At 53.3% G+C, this 17,401-nt stretch overlaps 1 pseudogene; it reads left to right on the top strand.

Moving 5' to 3' along the window:
• The window catches only part of LOC122470015, a 52,914-nt pseudogene extending 39,397 nt beyond the window's left edge, over window positions 1-13,517 (top strand).
• The last annotated feature ends 3,884 nt before the right edge of the window (window positions 13,518-17,401 follow it).

Genomic DNA, 17,401 nt, shown 5'->3' with positions numbered 1-17,401 from the left:
GCAGGATGGCACTTCTTGCTCCATGAAGTTAAGTGGGGCCATGTGACTTGACTTGCTCGGGCCAATGAAAAGTGAGTGGGAGTGTAGGTGTCACTATCAGGTAGGAGATTTAAGAGAACGTCAGTCCGTGGGATGTTCTCTTTTTGTCTACGATGGGGAATGTTAAAGATGGCAGTTCTTCCATCAGCCTGCATCGTAAAGAGAACAAAGGCCCCCCCCAGCCACGGGCCAATGCGGCAGGAAGAAGAAATAAACCATCATGGCAGCATGATCTAAAAATAACCCTTATTTGTTACTGCAGCAAAGAGTAACTGACACCATCATCAGCTTCACAAATGCCCCCCGATTATGCATTGAGAAAGTGAGGGGAAAGAGGAAGGAAACTAATATTTATTGATTTCTCTCTTCTTCTATTTCTCAGAGCCATTTATTTCTGCCCTCGTCGATCATGGGTAGACTTCATAGCCTCATCACGAAAGGTTGACCTGGTCCCCTTGTTCCCGTGGTCTTGGGCATGAGGAGTGGCTCATGCTACTGCCCAGAGGGAAAGCCCACGGTGACTTTTAGGGAGTGCCAGCTCAGTGGCAGTTGTGTGCAGACGTTCTGAGTGGGGGCGCTTGCTGAAGCGAACGGGCACCCAGTCTGGGAGCCCGGCAGTGAACTATCGTGCAGCCGGGACGGGAGAATGAGGCAGGCCTGAGCTGGAGAAGCAGAAACCGCCAGGCAGCTAAGACGGGGTCTGGCAGACTCAGTCAGCTATTCTACAGGGAGCAACAGGAAGGCGGACCCTGACTTTCTTGGGGGACAGAGGCGCTGGGTTAAACTGAGGAGGAACCTCACACCTCTGAGACGGCTGTTCATCCATTTGGCAAGTATTTACTATTCATGCACTATGTTCCAAGCTCTTTTCCAGGTGCTCGGGGGGGAAACTATTGTACTAAACAGACAATAACCCCTGCCCCCAGAGAGCCTACCTCCTAGTAGGGAGACAGGTGTTAAACCAACAAATGAGTAAAATACACAGTATGTCCGAGTGTGAACACACGTGGAGAGAAGAAAGCCGACAAGGTGTGGGGAGTGCAGGGCTGGGGCCAGGGGGGAACGTGAAACGGAACGGTCAGAAAAGGTGAGTGACTCCCAGGGATGGCAGAGTAGGGCAAGTGTGTGGGCCCCGAGGGGTCAGCGTGCTCACATATGAACAGATCCTAGGACCGGTGAGGACTCCAGGGCTGGACTCCCCAGTCCATAGCATGGCTATTGAATCAAGTGCAAGTGCTTGGCTGGGATATTGTATCTCTTCAAAAAATTTTTTAATGTTTATTTATTTTTGAGAGAAAGAGAGAGTGAGAGACAGAGCACGAGTGAGGGAGGGGCAGAGAGAGAGGGAGACACAGAATCCGAAGCAGGCTCCAGGCTCCGAGCTGTCAGCACAGAGCCTGATGCGGGGCGTGAACCCAGAAACCATAAGGTCATGACCTGAGCCGAAGTCGGACGCTTAATCAACTGAGCCACCCAGGCGCCCCTAGATACTGTCTCTTTTTGTATCAGAGCAGGTATTTGCAAGTTTGGGTCTGGGCCGAGCCGGGCCGGAGGTGGGGACGTGGCTCTGTTTCTCTGGTCCGTGGCCGCTTGTTGGTCAAAGTCCTAGCCCAGCTTATGAGGCCAGAATCCTTCCCGTGCACCCATTACCCCCTTCCCCCTGCCAGCACCGTCCTCCAGCCTCAGCGGGGCACAGGGGCCTGCCTGCAGGTTGTCTGCGGGTCCCCTTCTCGGGCCTGCGTTGTTTCCCCGGCCTCTGGAAGGGAGGGAGGGAAGGAGGGCTGGGGATGGACAGGGTCTCCATTTTCAGGAGCAGCTGTAATGGGAGTGCTCGCGGCCAAGCGCCTGGACGATGGATGGGCCGGTCAGACCAATTGTCCATTAGTAACTCCAGATCCATTTTCCAGGTTTACATTCTCAATTCATAAAGGTTTAAAAACTATGGATTTTCATTTTGCTTGTTGCACCTGTAACCTCCCCAAGCATCCTCTGGGCGCGGGGTGTCAGCAGCCAGCAGCCAGGCCCGCGAGGTAACGTAGCACCTCTGTCGTGGAGATGGGCGCTTGGGGAGAAGGGACATTAAACAGATCAACAGCTGCAAATCAATCAGGCCTTGCCTTGGGACTTGGGCTGTGCTGCTCTGGTCTGGCCTGTCGCGTGTATAAGGGGCAGTGAGAGGAGGGGATGGAAAATTCTGGCAAGTGCCAGAGCTTCCAGCCCTGTTGAAAGCAGAGGAACCAGGCCCCAACCTTCACGGGGAGAGAACGGAATCCGGCAAAGGGCCGGTGCTTCTATGCTCTCCTGCCCACCCCGCCATCCACAGGCCAACTTACCCTCCACCCACCACTGCCCGCCCCCCCCAGACCCTAGCTCGGGGGGCCGTGGCAGCACAGTGACAGGGCGCAGAAAGAGCGGAGATGGGTGCCCGTGCAGGACAGCACTGCCCCCTCCCCGCCCCTCCTCACTCTCGCCTACCTACAGCGTGCACACACAGGCACTAAATATTTCAGTAGACAAATGATTTTGTGAAGGGTGTGGGGAGAAGGCCAGAATAATGATTTATAGAATTTTAGAAAACTTGATTCCTTAAGTGTACTTCACGGCAGGCCCATCACACACGCAAAGGCAGAGGGCTAGGATTGATCGTTTTAGGAAGAAGAAGAAAGGAAAGCCTAAGAGCCCTTTACGCTTCATTTCCAGGGCACTTAGCAGCTGCTCAGGACGCCCTCGGCCCCCACCCCTGGGCCCCGGGCCCCTCACCCTCTGCTCCACCCTTGAGCAGGGAGCCACTCTGGCCAGTGGGGGGCGGACCTGCTCCCTCCTGGGGGCCTCTGGCCTCTGGACCCTGTGTGCCCAGCACCGGGGTTAGTTTTGCTCTGGCCTCTCAGGGCTTTCCCGCAGGCATCCCGATTCTACCGGCCCTGGCCCTTGACCTGAATGGCCACTGCCCAGAACAATCATCCAAGGCTCTCATGTTCGGGGACCAATTAATTATCCAAACCTCCCGATTTGAAAAGGAGGATGTTTAATCTCCCGTTTTCCCCAGGGTCTCAGCCCTTTGACCCTGCTTCTTGACCTTTGCCTTTCCACCTAGCTGTGCTCCCCAGAGGCCCCGCCTCAGTGCTGCAGTGTTGTTTAGTAAACAGGACTCCAGAGTGAGTGGGGGAGGTTAAATGCAGGATGCTGGCGGGTGGCAGCTTTTGGCTGAGTCAGACGCTTCTCCCGCTTCTCCCGGGGACCTTGGGAGCCCAGAAGAAAGGAACCTTGGTCACTGCCAAGCCGTGCTCCCAGGATTCTGCCCTGTGACCCGGGAAGAGGGTCCCGGTCCTTCCGCTGGAGGGAGTGCACAGTTCCCTGTCACAGTGCCACTAAGCAGGGTCATTCTTTGGCTTTTCCTGAGCATTGCCATGCAGAGAGTTGGGCCAGCAGCTCCCCTGTCAGTGGGAAAAGCTGCAAAGCAGGTGCAGAAGTATCCCCAAGGGAGTCAGCTTGAGCCCACTTCTCCAGGCTCTTGAACAATCCAGTGTCGAGAAAGAAAGCTCCAAGTCGCCAAGTCGTCCTGGGGTCAGATCCCGGTTTTGCATCCAGTTAGCTTTTTGGCCTTGGGCAAATTATTTCTCTTCGCCTCGGCTTCCTCATCCGCAAAATGAGAATAACGAGGCAGGGGCCACTCTTATGGGTTTGTTGTGAAAAGTAAGTTAGATAACGTAAGTGGAGTGTTGGGGCCAATGCAAGGTTTAGAAAAGAATCAACCTACTTGATTTTGTTGTAACTGAAGTAGTCGTTTATTTTTTCTGGTGAGACCTTTCTCCCTAGTGAGTGACCCTCCAGCCCCCACACATCTTGGCGTCCCTGGGATCCCTGCATTCCCGGGACTACACCAGGGCTTGTAGCAAGCCCGGGTCTGCTCGAGTCTCTGGTTACTCTGAGTCAGTGGTTTCGCACCAGGGTTGATTTTGCTCTCTGGGGGCGTTTTGGCAATATCTGGAGACATTTTTGAGTATCAAAACTGGGCGAAGGGTTGCTACTGGCATTTAGTGGGTAAAGACCAAGGATGCTTCCAAGCGTCCCGCAAGGCACGGGAGAGCCCCCAAAACAAAGAATACGTAAATGCTGCAGAGGTGGAGAAAGCCTGTCCCAAGCATGGGACCTCTGCGGGTGTGAGCCCAGCCCCGGGGAAATACGCAAGGTGCCTGACTTCTGTCTGTCCGTGACCCACCATGATCTGGATGTTGCCCCACCCCAACGGATCAGACTCATGGCAGGGAGAGTGCCCTCCCTGTGATATTTTCTCTCTCTCACATTCCATAAGACAAAAGCAACTCCGCGACACGAGTTATGTATCCCAGGAAGCCAGGTACAATATGCATCCGTGTAAATCAATGAACAAAAACCAATTGCTGTGGCTCCAATTGCTAGACAAAGCCTCGGAACTAATGCCTGTAATTTGAAGTATTCATGAAAGTGATAAAATCTATCCACAGTGCTGGGTCCCCCTCTGTCTCCCGGTGGTACTTCCAGCCTTTCAGCTATCACTCAGCCAGGGCAGCTCTGAGAAGGGAGCCTCTGCGCTCCCTCGGTCAGTGGGGTCCCCTCTGAGTTAAACCCTTGCCCAATGCCCATCCTCTCACTGGAAACAAGACCCAAGAACTATTCTTTCTGCTAGGCCCTGGTTACCTTGGTTACAGTCAGGGACAAACCAATCAACCTAATTAAAGGGGGCAGGGGCGGGGTAGATCAGAGAAGGGTATATGAGAGATTGTCCTGGAAATTTCCAGCACCTCCATAGTTATGTCCTCAAAATGGAGTCATAACAAAACACCCCAGCTTGCTAGAAGACCAACTAACCTCTCCCTTTTGCTCTATTTCATGTAGCCAAATGCCATTATTCCTGAAGACTTTGCCACAAACAGCGCCCCCAACATCAAACCAGATCTCCATGCTATGCTTCTTCAAATTGGGGTGGGGTGTGGTGATGCTATGTATACCAGAGTATAATGCGTGGTACCCTTTGTGTCTTTCTGACTGAGCGTCAGGATATCTGAAAGTTGACCACCCCTGACCAAGAACATTTCAATACCAGCGAAGAAAGGAATTTGGTCATCACTTTGAAATTGCGTGCAAGGCATTAGAAGCTTAATTCATTTTTTATTTCTAAAATGGAAAAAAAAATCATTGCAAAAGTCATTTTTCTTTCTTAGGGATGGGCAAGGAATATTCCCCCCAGCTACAAGGCTCCAATCATTTAGCGTTCTGTGTTAATGTGTTACAGCACAGACCTAATCACAGCCCCTCTTGGTGCATGAGGTTTCACAAGGGGCTTCCAACCCTTACTGAAACTGGGTTAGTCACTAGAAATGTATCAGTCCAATCACCCAACCTGGGCTTTAGAAAGGGGTGCTGGAGCATACTTTGTCTGCATTAACATCAAAATAGCCAGTGCTTGGGATGCCTGGGTGACTCCACTGGTTCAGCATCTGACTTCGTTCGGCTCAGGTCATGAGCTCATGGTTCGGTTCGTGGGTTCAAGCCCCACCTCAGACTCTGTGCTGACAGTGGGGAGTCTGCTTGGCATTCTCTCTCTCTGCCCCTCCCACACTTGCTCTGTCTCTCTCTCTCTCTCTCTGTCTCAAAAATAAATAAGTAAAACTTAAAATTGCCAGTGCTTTTGGCAGTGAATAAGTGCTATATGGTCAGCAGGAACGATAGAGGCAAACACCACTGGGGTTGCCGAAGTTTTTACACTTGTACCTCTCCAGTTGGCATTCGTGTGCAAATCCTGGTGCCGCTCACTCGCTGTGCCCCCTCGGGCAAGTCGTGCCACTTCTCTGAGCTTTTAGTGTCGTCACGTGAAAACTATCAACACTAATAGTACCACGTCCTGGTGCTGTTCTGAGAATAAGATGGATGGTGGTATAGAACCCTCCAGGAGGCTACAGGAGACTTAACTGTTGTGTAATCACTGTAATAAGGTAGGTCTAATCTGAGTCTTCCCCAAAAATCCCCAGAGCAGATTTAAAGAGGTTCCCAAGGCATTTTTGCTGAGCTTCCCAAGCTTTTGGGAATGATCGCCCTGCCCATCTGATAGAGGAGAAGTCCTAAAGGTGGGAGGTCAAACTTCCACTGGGCCCACGGACAGCGGGGCCTGCATGATGTCATAGAAGTCTGTTCAGCTGGTCTACCATCACCGAGGAGAATCAGGACTCCAGGGGACCCAGCATGATTCCGTTCAACTCCCCAGAGGGTCTGCTTCCTCCTCTAAGGTGAGGTAAGAAGTCAGGTAAGAGGGTGAGGTGAGAGGGCCTGTCCAACTCTGAAGCTGTGTGACCTGCGGACTTCCGGTCCCATGACCTAGCGGAAACTGGTGACTGACGCACACATTCTGTAATTGGTGGGGGAGGGTGGCAGGAAGGATATTGTTTGTTTCTGTGAATCCCCCTTAGTGCCCAGCGCATGCTGCCCAGTGCTCGATAGATATCTGCTGGTCGATCCATCGGTCAGATTTTGGTCTCGTGGCTCCCAGCTCCTTGCTCTTTTAATTTCAAAAAGGTCAATCAATCAATCAATATATTTTCTACAATGCTGCAGTGCCATTGTGCAGTTCAGGAGGAAGCCAGCATCAGCCAAACGGCGTTCCCACCTCAGTCTGACAGGCGGATAAAGACCTTCACACACGCACACGCATGCAGGCACGTACATGCACAACGGTGACCGCACACGTACGTAGATGCGTGGATGCACACACACACACAGGTGCACACACACATAGAGGCCCGTACACCCATGCTGGGGGATTCAGTGATGCAGAGTCACAAGCAGGACCTCATTTCTCCGAGGCACCTTAAGAGCACACACCCTTCGGTGAGCTCGCGGGGAGTTTTTCTAAGAGGCTTTGCTAGGAGCAAAGACTCGGGGGAAAATGAGCCAACAAGAGCACGCCAACGGCAAAATGGTGCCAAGCGCCACACCAATCCAAAGCTGAAGGCAAGCGTGAATCTCTCCGCAGACATGACCGTGTCCTCAGGGCACCAAGAACGGGGGAGCAGCCCCTGTGGTCGAAGCAGGAGACCTCTCAGAAAGACGAACAACAAAGAAAACAACCTTTAAATAAGTCATGGGGCGGGGGACGATCTGGCCTCCTCCTCCTGCAGCGTCTTCCCCTGGGAGCACATCCATCTGACCCCAAACTTCCCCCATTTTCCAAGTCAGTGCATTTGATGGGGCCCATCGGGCTCCTGGTTCCATTCCTTGTCATTGCTCAGCCGGGGAACTGGTGTCAATTTACAGCAGTTCGAATTCATTTCTTTATATCCACGTCCGATCTTACGGAAGGGGCTGCCTAGGGAGGAGGAGCTGTGGGTTTTGTTCACTTGGCTTCCGTCCTCTCTGCTCTGAGTCTCTCCCTTCCCTCCACTCCTCCCTCCAGGCCCCAAGGCTGAGCCGAGATCCCCTCCTCTCTGAAGTTAATGGCTGTAAGAAGATTTCATTTTATTATATCTCCAACAGCTCTGATATTTTAAATTTGCCTTTGACAAACTCGGAGCCCTGGAATCATCATTTAGGAAACAAAGCTTAACCGCGAGCTTTAAGGAGGCCTTTTTTCCTTTCAATTTTAGCAGGCTAGTAAAAATCAATAACGCCATGTTCCCATCTGTAGCCCACCTGACATCTCATGAATGGTCAATGGAGCCTGCTTCTGGCTGCGAGGCTCCAGGAGCTGCGGTGGCCAGCCTGGCTGGGCTGACGCTTCTGTTCTGCCAATTTGAAGTCCCTTCCTCCCCAGCTTCCTCGGGGAGAAGGTTGGGTCTTTCCGGAAGGAGTTCAGAATGACCACATTGAGGACAGGAAAATTGTGGGGTGGGAAGGGGAGGCATTATCTGAGCGCAGAGATTATCCAGCTCTTGGTCCCTCAAAGGATTCGTTAAATAGGACAAGCCGAGGATGGGGATTTGGAGGGTATTATTCCGGTGCAATTAGCCATGAGCTGCAGGATCCAAGAAGCTGCAAATTGGTCCTGGCTGGTGCCAAAAGGCTGGGGACCCGAAGCCCTGTCTGGATGCTGGGCAAGCCCTCGGCCGGTTGAAGCAGAGCAGCAGCAATTCGCAGCGCTGCCTCGCGGGGCGCCCCGAGGACGTGGGTCTGTCCAGCTGCCCCTGGCCACCTAAGTGTGCCCTCCAGGGGCGGATGGCCGGCCCGGGCGGCACAGGCAACTGTGCGAGCGTGACTCCCAAACAATGGAGAACAGTATTTGGGAGCCCTGCGGCCACAGACGCGTGAGAAACAGGGTTCCACGAACAAGAGGGAGGTGAGGCAGGGGAACATGAAACAGCCACCCCCCTCACCCCACCCCGAGGCCTTTTCAAAGCCACAGACCGAACCATATTGTCGCTCCCAAGCCAAGTTTAACTTCTAAAGAAATCTTTTCAAGATGTTCAAAGCACCCGCATGCAGCTTAGCTCTAAGCGCTACCATCTGCTGCAAAAAACGGGCCGGGCCCGTAATCCCCGCTCACCGCTCGGGCAGAGGCCCCCGTGGCAGGGTCCCTGCTGTGCCCGCTGGAGAACGCGCATTGGGTGGTGGATGACAAAGGGCCGGCTGGGCGCTCGGGCTCCGGGCAGCGGCGCACGGAGCGCTTCGGGGCCCGGTTGCGCAGCAGCGGGACGGACCACATCTGTGCTGCCGTCCAGCTCAGTCCGGCTCAGCCCGGCTCGGCTCCGGGAGGCGTCCTCGCGTACCTGGGCCTCCTGTCCCCCCCACCCCCACCCCCAAAGGGAAAGGAAGGCTCAGGGTCTGCTGGCAAGGCCTGGAATTCCTTTGATTCCGGAATTTCAGGTGCAAATAAACAGGGACCTATGTGATTCTATTTTGTTTTACATTTTTAACGCTTATTTATTTTTGAGAGAAAGAGAGACAGAGCATGAGTGGGGGAGGGGCAGAGAGAGGGAGACACAGAATCCGAAGCAGGCTCCAGGCTCTGAGAGACAGCACAGAGCCCGATGCGGGGCTCGAACTCATGACCTGCGAGGTCGTGACCTGAGCCGAGGTCGGACGCTTAACAGACTGAGCCACCCGGGCGCCCCAAGGACCTACGTGATTCGAAATGAAAACTCTCCTTGTGTTGGTTTTTGTTTCTCTTCTCCATCTGTTTTGTTTTGTTTTGTTTTCCCTGTTCTAGAATACAAGCCATCACAAGCTGGTATGAAATTAAGTAGCTACTCATTTCAAGAAGAACGGATACTGGTTTTCAGCTACACACCATCAAACGTCTCCTCTCTGACCTTGTGCATCCAGGGCCCAGGACATCCCAGGACAGGAGGGCTGTTGTTCCAGGGCCTGGAGTGCTGTAGAGGCTCAGAGCCCAGAGAACGAAGAGGAGTGGGTGCCAGGCTCTTCCAGGGGGAGAGGGCCAGGGGTGAGCTCAGGCATAAGGGAGATCAGGAGGCCCAAGGAACCAGAGTGGAGCGGAAGGAGGCATCAGCCTGGAATCGGCCATGCTCTGGCCTCCTCTGAAACCCCCAGGGACCTGGAACCCAGTCTGGCTTAACAAGAGAGAGCGAGCCAGGAGTGCGGTGGCAATGTCATCCCAGGGCAGGATGTAGGGAGAAGCAGCCCGGATCCCCAACAGGTGGCTCAACTCAAAGATGGCTGTGATCATTGATCCAGGGCCACCACTGCCCGACTGGATGTCCCCTGCTCTATGTGGCAGGGCAGCCGTGTGGCCAGGCGGGAGCGGGTCCTGGGGGGCCATGTGTTGCTCTGCACCACAGCAGAGGGACAGTAGGTAGAGTGGTTAGAAACACAGGCCCAGAAGCTACTTATTGGATGGCATGACCATGGGAAAATCACCTAAACACATTGTGACTTAGTTTTCCCATCTGTGAAATGGGGGTAACTGATGATGACGCATCTCACAGGGTTGTTGCCACGGTTAACGTACCGAAGAGCTTAGAACAGTGTTCGGGACGCGGCAGGTAGCAGATGAGGCTTTGCCATAATCGTTATTATTGCTTTATCTTTCAGAGGAGTACGTGAGAGGGTGACAGTCTCAGATGTCATCTTGGCTGATGGAGGAAATGGAAGGCAGCTTTGGTCCCAGGAGAGAGCTTGGGCTCCTCTCTACATGAGAAGGGCTCTCCCATCAGCTGTGGGGATTCCAGAGCTCATTCATACCTTTCCCTTTACCCCTCACCCTCACTGGCCTGGGCGCCCCTCGCCTGGTGGCTTCGCAGATCTGAGACCACCCGCCAAGAGGCTGGGAGCTAGATTTCCCTGTGCAGATGCCTGTCAGAAGCTCTGCAGGGAGAAACCAGCCCTCGGGGTCTGTGTGGCCACAATCACCAGACGTTTCTGGCAGCGGCTGGGTTTCAAAGCCGCTCTCAGAACTGAGATTCAGATGGGATCCAACTGGCCCACCAGGGGCTCCACAGGCCTGGTGACCCCCCAGCAGGCTTTGGCCACAAAGAGCAAGGCCTGAGTTGTAAGACGAAAACAGAAGGTTGGTTTGCTTTTGGGTTTTGGGTTTCTCTCTTTTTTATTTTTTCTGGTGCCCCACCAGCATGTGGGAGACAACAGCTAACACTCCAGAAAACCTTCACCCATCACTTGTGGCACAGGGCCAGCCTGTCTTGCCATCTAGAAGTATAACGAAAAGGATCTCACGGGGATGTTCCAAACCCTTCTTCCTTCCCCTCCATCCCTTTGCTCCAGGGCCCACTCCTTCCCGTCCCATCCCTGATCCCACCTGGGCTGGTAAACCAGGAGCTCAAAGTGGTGACCTGAGCCGGCCGGGGGTCCGTGAACGGGACGTCAGGACTGGGGAGAAGACACTGCTCCCACGGGACAGGGTGGAAATTTGCAGGAGCGCTTTGACTGCCCCACGGTTGGTCGGGGACAGCACCGGCATCTAGTCGATGAAGGTCTGGGATGCCGGAGCTGAGCATATAACCTCCAGATCCAGACCTCTGGGCTTCAAACCCCAGTTCAGCTATTCACTGGGTGTGTGAACTTCTCTGGCCCCCGTTCCTGCGTCAGTAAAATATAGATCATAGTTGTACCTGCCTCCCAGGGTTGTGGTGCACATCCAGTGACTTAACCCGTACAAAGACCGTAGAGCAGTGCCCGGAACTCGCAGATGTCAGCTGTCATTTCCCCACAACCCAAGGAAGCGTCCCGGCCACAAGTAGTTGTAGTACTCCACTAAACACTTAAATAGGTTGAAAAATGTCTTCATAATGATCTGAGCTTAAAACGTAACTCTTTTCTAGGGGATTCTGGGTGGCTCAGCTGAGCATCCAACTTCAGCTCAGGTCATGATCTCCCAGTTCGTGAGTTCGAGCCCTGCATCAGGCTCAGAGCCTGGAGCCTGCTTCAGATTCTGTGTCTCCCTCTCTCTCTGCCCCTCCCCCGCTCATGCTCTGTCTCTGTGTCTCAAAAAAAAAAAAATATTTTAAAAAATAAACATTGGGGCGCCTGGGTGGCGCAGTCGGTTGAGCGTCCGACTTCAGCCAGGTCACGATCTTGCGGTCCGTGAGTTCGAGCCCCGCGTCGGGCTCTGGGCTGATGGCTCAGAGCCTGGAGCCTGTTTCCGATTCTGTGTCTCCCTCTCTCTCTGCCCCTCCCCCGTTCATGCTCTATCTCTCTCTGTCCCAAAAATAAATAAACGTTGAAAAAAAAATAAAAAAAAAATAAACAAAAAATAAACATTAAAAACTTCTTTGCATATATAAACACAAAACAATTTTTTAAAGGTTTTAGCATACACCCAATCTCCCAGGAATGCAACCACAATGTGGCATCAGACGCAGCTTCTTCACCTCCTCGCATCCTCTTGGCCATTCCTGCCTCCCCAACCTTCAGCGGCCTGTCCGACCTGACCCTCTTCAAGTCATCATGGTGCCACCACCTGAGGCCAACCAGCACTGCACCCTTAGGCCCTGAGTCTCAGGATATTCCTACCGCTTCTAGAGTCAGATCAAAAGCCACACTCGAGAGGGTGCAGTTGCCTTGGGGACCAGAGGACATAACCCCGAGGGGCAGGAGAGTGAGCTCCCGCCAGAACCAACTTTAGCCAAGGGGCATAAGGGTTCCCAGTCCTCTCCTCCCAGTGGACTGTCCCAATGTGTGATTTCCCCATCGGGTCTCTCCAGAGACTTCCTACGGAGCCGAGCCTACTCATGCTGCTGGCAATGTGTCTGAGAAGTGAGTTACTCAGGAACGCACCCTCCAGGAGGGCTTTCCACCCTCCGCTGCTGCTGTCCTTTTTCCCCTCACTCTTGCTGCCCTGGGATCGTGCCTCCCAGAGAACACAGCCTCACTTGCTCCCCAGGGAACCTGGGCTTAAATTTCCCTAAAGAGGGGAGATTGGGCCTTGTCTTGGGTACACCTTCTCTAAGAGCTGAAATCGCATAATCAAGAGCAACAATACTTAAGGTATTTAAGTCACCAGTACAACAAATCTCTATCAGTCTACATTTGTAGCTATGGCGTTCATGGTGATTGTCTTTGAGCGTAGTTGTGCCTGTGTATTTACTTATTGAACTACCTCATTATGAATGACTTCCCTTTTCTTTCTGCCTTATATTACATGCAGGGCATTATATTGATTTTTTATTATGTATATAGGGAAGTTGTATTATCCATAAACTTCATATCAAGATAGTTAAAAGGTCATTATATTTGTCACGCAAAGTGGGCATCAGGGTTGACTGATGAGAACCCGTAATGGAACGAGGAGAAGCCATCGGCCACTAGCCGGCTCTGTCATGGTGGTAAGACTCTTGTGTCCATGGGCCGTGGTTTTCAAGGTTGAAGGAGATGATCCCTAGAGTCCTTTACAGTTCTAGCACCTGGAGGTTAAATTTAGGGGATGTCGACTGCTTTTGTCTGGGCTTCCGCCGAGGTGCTTTCTCTGTCGTCAGAACCTAAATTGAGCCCACCTCTCATAGGCAGGAGTGGGGTGCCATTCATTCTCCTCTGAGCCTGGCAGCAAGTGAGTAGATGTCCACCTAAGTTAGATTTCACTCCACAATTATGCTCATACCATCAGGGCCAGACGGCTGCCATCCTGGCCCACCTGATCCACCTGCCCTGACGGGAGGGATGTCTGACTGTGCTTTGTAAGTTGGCTCAGTGTCAGGCCCAGCCTGGGTCTCCATGTGCTTCCTAAAGCTTGCCCTTTTGGCAATGTCCCACCTCCAGGGCTGGCCAGGTAACACCTCCTGATCCCACTCCCAGGTCCAACTGTCAGAGCCGAGTTCATCGTCCATGGCACGGGGCTAGAAGTCCTTACCTGGAGGGCAGGAGGCTTGAGAGCCAGGCCTCTGTCCCTCGTGCTTCTCTAGGTGGACACAGAGAGGGGACTGAGTGTGGTTCAGAAGCAGGAAGAACTTTCTTAGTGGAACCCCACATGCCACGCCGCTGCCCCAAGTATCGGGACGAAACCCACACTGTTAACCCCTTCCGTTCTGCCACGTAGATGACGGGAATCAGGGAGTGAGTGGGGCAAGTGCCCACCTGATCCAAGACCTCTATTTTCAGGTCTCAGGAATGCCTGGAAATGTTCATAAGTAAAGCAAATGATAAAGTAGGAAGTTTGGACAAAAAAGTTTGGAGGTGCCTGGGTAGCTCAGCTAGTTAAGCGTCTGACTCTTGATTTCAGCTCATCATGACCTAACGTTGAGGGTGGAGCCTGCTTAAGATTCTCTCTCTCCCTCTCCCTCTGCCCCTCCCCAACTTGCCCGTGTGCACTCATGCTCTCTGGCTCAAAGAAGGAGGAGGAGGAGGAAGTGGAGGAAGAGGAGGAGAAAAAGTTTCCCCTTAAATGGAGCAGTTTCACACTGGTAAGAAAGTATGTTGCCCATGGAGGAAAGGCCCTGTTTGGGACAGAGATGATGCCTGGAAAGCACTGAGCCTGAAGCAGGGAACTGTGCGCCTCCCCTCTCTTGAAGGGCACAGCTCCTTCAGCGTGGAGTGGCTTTCAGGCCACTCCATGTTGGATTCCATGAGAAGTTTCCTCCCATCGGCTCATCTAGCACCAGCTCAGAGCAGCTTGGATGTCCTGGTCAAGGTGAGGGCTGATGGGGGGCTGCAGCTAGTTTTTCTTGAGCTCTAGGTAGGCCCTGGGAAAAACAGTTACAAATGAAGCTATTAGAGAACACTGATTAACTTACCTAGGGCTTATGAATAGAAAAACAAATTGTAGGGCTCTTGAATTGAGGTTACCATGCTGCGTTCTCGTGGGTTCCTGTGAAGAAAAGCAGAACCAAGGAGTCTCTGGAGAGGTTCTGGGGCCTCTCTGGGTGTCGGAGGGTGGGGGTGCTTTAGAATCTGACAGAGTTGGCCTCTCAGCAGGTGTGAATCTGCAGAGAGGATTTTACATGCAAGGCTGGGGTGGGGGGGGCGGCCCTTTGGAGGAAGCTTAGAGAGTGCTTACAAATTTCCAGACTTATGCTTTATTTTAAAGCGAATTTATGGGGAACCTACTGCACCCAAGGGAAGCCTGCTTTGCAAGGCTGATCAGAGCAGCGACAACAGAGCCCGTCGGGCCAGCGGGACCCGGCTGGTGACCGGAGGCCTCTCTGTGGCCTCCAAAGGCAGAGCCCAGGCTCCCAACCTTCCTACCCAATTCAGCTGTTTTGTTGGTTTGTATGTTTGTTCAGTTGGTTGGTTTTTCAACAAGGAAGACAACACATAAAGCCAATCAGAAAGCAGATCCCAGGCACAGAAAGCCCCACAGCAGCCGTGGACAGCCCGGGGCCCCAGGCACTGGGTGTGCAGCACTGGGGTGCTCTGCCTACTTGGGGAGAGGCTGGGCGGTCTCCACCCTGGTGACTATCCGTGGGAAAAGACGGGGAGGCTGAGCCTGATCCTGGGCACGTGTGGATGCCCGGGGATGCAAAGGGGGCCTCATCCCATAGTCCCCTGACCGTAGCCGGAGGACAGGCCTGGAAAGCTGCCAGCGGCTCTAACAGGGCCTCTGTGGGCCTCTGCCCAAGGGCTGGGAGGCCACCCGGGAGTGGTGACAGTGGCGGGGGCAGTGCGGCATGGCTGGGAAGCCGGGTTCTGACAAGCCTCCAGTGGGTTTGCGCGCACTGCAGTTGGAGACCCACCTCCCGGTGACAGCCGTACTGCAGAGTCAAAGGTCACGGATGAATCAATTTTATCGACTTCCACTGCCGAAGGAGTCAGAAGGCCCAGCCGCCTCACCGAACCCCGCGGCAGCACGAGGAATACTCGCTCTCTCATTCGGGGCGCAATTCCCAGAGGGCCTCCTGGTTCCCGGCTGTCTTGGGACTCGGTAGTGAATGAGGCAAAATCTTGTCCTCGGGGGCCCCATTCCGACGGTGACGATGCCTTACGTCCAAAAAACACCTGAATTCCAAAAACCGGCTCATTGTGGTCACCCTGTGGCTCCACCAGCGTGTTGCGGTGGGAGTATGATGATCCTCTTTTTACAGGCGAGGGAGCCAAAGGCCCGTCCGAGGTGCCCCAGCCTGTAGGGGGAGAAGCGGTCACTCTGAAGGAGGCACCTGCTGCTCCCATGTCTGCCCACGGAGACCAGCTGGCCTCACCCCTCCAGAGCCCTGGTTCTCGATCAGGCGGTCTGGTCTGCACCCGGGAACACTTGGCAACATCTGCACACATCGCTGGTGTCGGAACTGGGGTGTTGCTGGCATCTCGTAAGCGCGGGGCAGGGGGGCTGCAAAACATCCTACCCGCACAAGACAGCCCTGTGAAACAGAGAACTGTCCACCCAAATTGCCAATAAGAAATTGCTGAGAAACCCTGCAAGAGGCAAGGAAAGACACGGATTGGACATGTTAGCTTCGCTATTTTTCTTTCTTTCTTTTTTTTTTTTTTTTTTTTTGTTAATGTTGACTCACTTTCTGAGAGACAGAGACAGAGTGTGAGCAGGGGAGGGGCAGAGAGAGAGGGAGACACAGAATCCGAAGCAGGCTCCAGGCTCCGAGCTGTCAGCACAGAGCCCGACGCGGGGCTTGAACTCACGGACCGCGAGATCATGACCTGAGCTGAAGTCGGATGCTCGGATGCTTAACCGACTGAACCACCCAGGCGCCCCAGCTTTGCTATTTCTTACAAGCACCGTGGGGGAGAAATACCATCCTGCCCATTTTACAGAAAGGAACACTGAGGGTAGCAGAGGTAACTAATGTCCAAGATCACAATAAGCAGAAACAGGTGCAGCTGGGATTTGAACCAGTGTTCACATCGGAGCAAGCCCAACTCCTCGGATCTACGGTTTTGCTCCTCAGTCACCTGGTCACCCGGAGTCAGCAGAATAGATGTCTTCTGAGAGTTGTCGACGTGGTCTGTGTAGTCAGGCAGAGCTGGGTCCTGGGCATGGGGCAGCTTGGGAAAGGGTCACACCCCACTTCCCCCAGCAGAGTCTGAGGCCCTTCACTTGCTGCCATCTCTGGGTCTCTGTCCGGTGACAGGTGGCCCAGGCTTCCAGCTGCCAATTTGTCTTATTTCCTGCTAACAAAATTCCCTTGCAACTTGGGTTTTTTGGTGTTTTTTTTTTTTTTTTTTGGTCTGTTCATTTTGTTTTTTATTTTGTTTGCAGGAGCAGATCCCCTGGAGTCTGTCTTCAACCCGGCATTAGATCAAAGACTTAAACAAGAAAGCGTTTCTCACCAATCTGGGGCGAGGCTCCAGTATCTTGCGACCCCAGGTGGCCCACCCTGTAGCTGCCATCACTGGTCGGTGCCTCCCAACCACACGACCCAACTGTCTAGATAAAGGGCTCCCCAGACCCCTAGCTACCCCCCTACCCCTCCAGCCCCACACAGAGGAGGAGCCTCTGTCTCCATAGGGGAGTGGGTTGGGACAGGAAGCAGGGGGAAGGGGGAACCTTCTAGAATAGTCATGACAACTGCCTCCTTGCCAGTACTTAGCTCCCACAGATTTCACCCTAAACACGCAGGAAAGGGAAATATGGGAGGCTGTTCAGCTCGACCAACTCGGCACATTGCAAAATCACCGGGTACGTTTTTTTTTGTTTTTTTGTTTTTTTTTTTTTTTATCCCAGATAGGTTTTGTTTGTTTTGTTTTTTTATCTTTCTAGCTCCTGATTGTATGTTTTTATAGATGAATGTGTGGGTTTGTGTGGACTCCCCTTGAGCTACACGCACCTCTGCTTTTCTCAGCTGGATTCCTTTGAGGATCCCTTTAACTTGTGACAGGAGTGTGCTGGAAACGAATATGGGGGGCGTCCGTGTGAGTGGCGGTGCATACGTGTGTGCCTTTGGGGTGTGTGCGCGTGCGGGGGGGTGTGCCTCTCCACGTGTGCCCCGTTCCCAGGCACACTTCCGTGCCGGGGGTGGGGGGGCGGGGAGAAGAGGGT

This window comes from Prionailurus bengalensis, chromosome D3, assembly GCF_016509475.1.
Source record: "Prionailurus bengalensis isolate Pbe53 chromosome D3, Fcat_Pben_1.1_paternal_pri, whole genome shotgun sequence".
Taxonomy (NCBI): domain Eukaryota; kingdom Metazoa; phylum Chordata; class Mammalia; order Carnivora; family Felidae; genus Prionailurus; species Prionailurus bengalensis.
Note: the sequence above shows the minus strand (reverse complement) of the source record. Positions and strands in the feature narration are given on the sequence as shown.